General features: G+C 34.4%; 1 pseudogene; it reads left to right on the forward strand.

Annotated features, from left to right (window-relative positions):
- Positions 1-1,133: 1,133 nt before the first annotated feature.
- Positions 1,134-2,114, forward strand: LOC137734278 (putative zinc finger A20 and AN1 domain-containing stress-associated protein 8; annotated as a pseudogene).
- Positions 2,115-4,487: the final 2,373 nt, after the last annotated feature.

Genomic DNA, 4,487 nt, shown 5'->3' on the forward strand with positions numbered 1-4,487 from the left:
TTCTCATTGAAATAACATAACATAAGATGGGCGATTATTCCGCACCACTCAAGTAGTAGGAAAATTTAAATACACAGAGCAGGGTGGGCGATTATATCGCACCACCTAAAATTGCAATGAAATTAAACAGAAGGTAAATTAAATATGCAAGGTTGGGTGGGTGATTATACCGCTCCACCTAAAATTTGCAGTAAAATTAGATCTGCAGTCCAAGATAGATGATGATACCACACCATCTTGGATTGCAGTAAAATCAACATAAATAAACATTGGGTTAGTACTCAAGAGCTACACCAAACAAGAAATCAAAGATATATGTAACTATTAGGTTGAGAACTAAAAGCAGGCATGGTGCAAACAGTTCTTCGCGAGTGTATATCCAGTAGTTAAGGCAGAGGAAGAAGAAGAACAATAAAATCCTTAAAGGAAACTTTTTTTTTCTTTCTTTCGGTGAAGAGAAATGAGAAATGGTCAGAGAGTCATGCTGATAACGTATTATAAATAGGCAAAAGTTAGAGAGATAACCTTTACTAGTGACAGGAGCGAAGCAGGTGTAAAATATTACACTGTAACTATAACACAAGGGGATGACAAATAAAAGAGGGAGGGTAGATAATGATGTTATTGATCTTTCTTGTTCTTTTTTTTTATTTTGATAGTACACAGAGCGCTCTATTTATAGAGCAACTCCAGCTCACACCTTTTGAAAATACGATCTCCTTCATTTCCAAAGTCCACATTACTGTGTGAGTATTGAAAATCTATGTGGGCATTCATTAATCTGGCAAATATTTTAAACACTGCCAATGTTTTCAACAAATTGTATAAAGGAAAAAGTAACAAATAAAAAGAAGTTCGTAGAATATCGACAAAGAAGAACGTGGAAGCTTCTAGAAATAGAACTACCGAGTGAGGTTAGGGTTTTTCTTCTTATGGGAAATAGAAATACTACTCTAAAAGGTGAACCTCCTACAGTAGTCTCCCACCGCCACCCTTCCTTATATAACCACAAACATATCGTTCGTATAACAAGAAGAAGAAAAGAAGATAAGACGAAGAATCTGGATTGTCTGGTTTTGCCTATAATACAATATTTACTGCTGGTACATATCAACGCTCAACACAAAGCTAACATGTCAAGTATGGAGCCTCCAATGTGTGCAAGCGGCTGCGGGTTCTATGGCTCTGTGGAAAACAAGAACCTGTGCTCCAAATGCTATAAAGATCATCTAAATCAAGAAAATATGTATGTTGTAGCATCGGCCGACGTGACCTCGAAGGAAAAACTTAATCTGGGTTCCTTCGTTAGCGGAATTTCTCCTCGCCTTCTTTTCAAACTTCATCAGTTACTTCACTAGTTTCTGATGATCATAAATATGGGAACAATGATAGTGAATCAAGTGTCGGTGTGACAGACAAAAATAGGTGCCAAAGCTGCAACGAAAAGGTTGGAGTGTTGGGATTTCAGTGCCGCTGGTGGTGGTGTGTTTTGTGGGATACACAGACCCAAAAGAACATTCATGCATTTTGGATCTCAAGCAGGCTGGGAGAGATGTTTTAGCCAAGAAAATCCACTCTGCAAGGGTGACAAGTTAGAATGGAGTTTTAGGGATGATGAAGTTGTACTAGAGATTGACTATTGTCTCTTTGCATGTTATAGCTTAGCTTTATTAGGTTTCAAGACTACTTGTTTTTGTTAATTAACTTTATTTTAATCATTTGTAAACCAACTTATGAGGTTGTTCATGATCGGATTATTAATTAAGTTCGATTTACGTGCTTATTTCTTATTAGTGACACATCATCTGGTTTGCAAATTTGGTTAAAAAATTTAGTCTTCCTAACATTATGCAATACCAATATGTAGCGTATCTACTAGTCATTGGAAGAAAACCAAAGAACAATCCTTCACCATTGATCACCACCTTTAATCTTGGGGTTGGCAACAATTCTTCTTTACCTATTCTCTCGTTTTGCCCATGTTTACCATGTCTTCTATAATTGTCTCCATCTCTTGGTTATGGGTGTGGCTCTTTTGCTGGTGAGGAGAGTATTCTTGGTTGTGATCCTTCTCTTGCTCTCTTGTGGAGAGGCTTTATAGCGGCTATGACTAGAGAGAGAGAGAGAGAGAGACTTTATAGCGGCTATGATGAGAGAGAGAGATATATAATACAAATATGTTGCGTCTACTATTTTGTTACAAATATAATAGCTGTCTTTTGGAGCTTTCATACATGTGATAGCCACATAAGGGTTTACTATAGTTGTTTGTTGAGCAAATTCACTCTAGATCATTTTCTTGATTACTGGTGTATTATACCTAATTGGCACCTTTGTACTTTTATTTTATACAATAATATGTTTACACTAAAGAGTGAGGAATAAAATAGTACCAAACTCGTCATTTATAGGATTCGAACTTAAAACATTTTACTTGCAAGTGAAGAAAATGTAATCTTAAAACAGCAGCCAAACTGTGTTCTAATAATAATAGGTCTAAAACAAAGGCCATAAAAGGAGCACGAAGAAAAAGGAAAACAAGCTATCGGTATTATGACCATAGGTTTTTTTTTTTTTTTTACATAGTTGTAGCTGTTTTTTCTTTGGAACGTGATTTTTATACTCTTTTTAGCTTCTTACAAACTTTTTTTTTTTTTTTGAACAAACAATAATATAGTTCAAATTCGTTTTTGACAACAATCAAACCTAAGACTTCTCACTTATAAGTGAAGAGAATTACAACTAGACTGTAGTACTAAGTGACACAAACACCCTTTTTTATTTTTAACTATTAAATTGAATAAATTAAATGAAATCAATGCACATGATAAAATGGGTTGTGTGTTCTCACTTTTATTTTATTTATATCAACGATATTTCACTTTCTATTTTTATAAAAACACAATAGACAATGCATAACAATTTAGATATCACACTCACCATTCAAGCAAGTCAAACTTTGACAGCCCACCTAACCAGCATGTAAAAATTAATACCACTAGATTGTAGTGCCAGTGGAAACAATATTCTACTTTAGACTAATATAAATTGTGAAGAAGGGGATTTGAACTAGATTACATAGAGATCATGTCCAATCTAACCAATGCAGCTACACCCATATTACATGCTAACACAATTGTAGCCAACATGGTACTGGTCCCCTGAGATGAATGTATTGTTAAGATTTCAGAGTCGCGCCAACAACCACTACTAATCACATTAATAGTGTCTCAAATTTACCAATTGCACACCCCGACATGTGTTGGCACAAAAGACCCAAATGCAATTAGAAATGAAAGCATTCAGTAGTTATAATATATTCTTATGAAGTTCTCGATGTGGGGCTATATTCTCCAACATATTCACTTGTATGCTATGTGCAATTTAATTACATCATTGTCCTATACGTTTTGAAGTCACGGTGACTTTCCTCATCTTCACTATAAAAGTTGTCAACTTTACAAAGGTGACAAGCTAGAATGCAGGAGTTAGAGAGAGACTGAAGTTGTACTAAAGAATGGGATGGTTGAATTTGTTTGTATGTTTAGGTATTTTGTTTGATTTCGGAAAGGATAATGCTAGGGAGACCAAATTCTTAAACCAAATTTGTAAACAAATGATGTGGTTGTTGATAATTGGATTATTACTTAAGCGTTGATTAACATGCTTACTTCCTATTGGTGACACATCATTTGATTTGCAAATTTGGCTTAAAGTTTTGGTCTCCCTAGAATTACCCTTTCAGAAATAGATATTTACATTCTTTCTGTTCATACCAATACATGTGATCATACGAAGAATTCGAGTGATGTTCTCTTACAAAGAAATAGAAACAATTGACATAGCATTGTTACACAAACGACCAGCACAACCACGATTGACGGATGCAATTGTTACAAATGTAAGACTAAACTTATCAAAAATAAAAGTTAAGAGATTATGCTCATGAACCACAAATTTATACAAGTACTAAAATCACAATTCGATAAACATAATGACAAACTAACCCGTAAAAAGCAGTAGAAGAAGAAGCCAAATCAGACTTCAAACAGTGTACTTTCTCCTCTCTTGCAAAACCAAAAGTACTCAAAATAACAATAGATCTTAGTTCAATATTGAGCGTATATTTTGTGAGAGCAGTGGCTTATGTTTTTATACTAAACATAGATTGCCCTATTACAATCCTACAAGGAATACAAGATTGCATTCCTTATATCAGTATGAGTCCTATAAACAAGCAAACACAAGAGTCCTCAATATACCAATATGATTGGATTAACTCTTGTTAACATGATTTAGACTTCTTTATAATATCAATTATCCCAAGACTTGTAAGAATCATACTCATACTCTTCCATTCTCCCACTTGAGTATGATTCATCACAATCAAAAATCATCTCAAATTATTATAAAGGTGATCGCATAAGTCATTCATCAACACACTAGTACATAGACACAACCAACTTACATAAACCAAAACAATGAAT

This window comes from Pyrus communis, chromosome 5, assembly GCF_963583255.1.
Source record: "Pyrus communis chromosome 5, drPyrComm1.1, whole genome shotgun sequence".
Classification (NCBI taxonomy): domain Eukaryota; kingdom Viridiplantae; phylum Streptophyta; class Magnoliopsida; order Rosales; family Rosaceae; genus Pyrus; species Pyrus communis.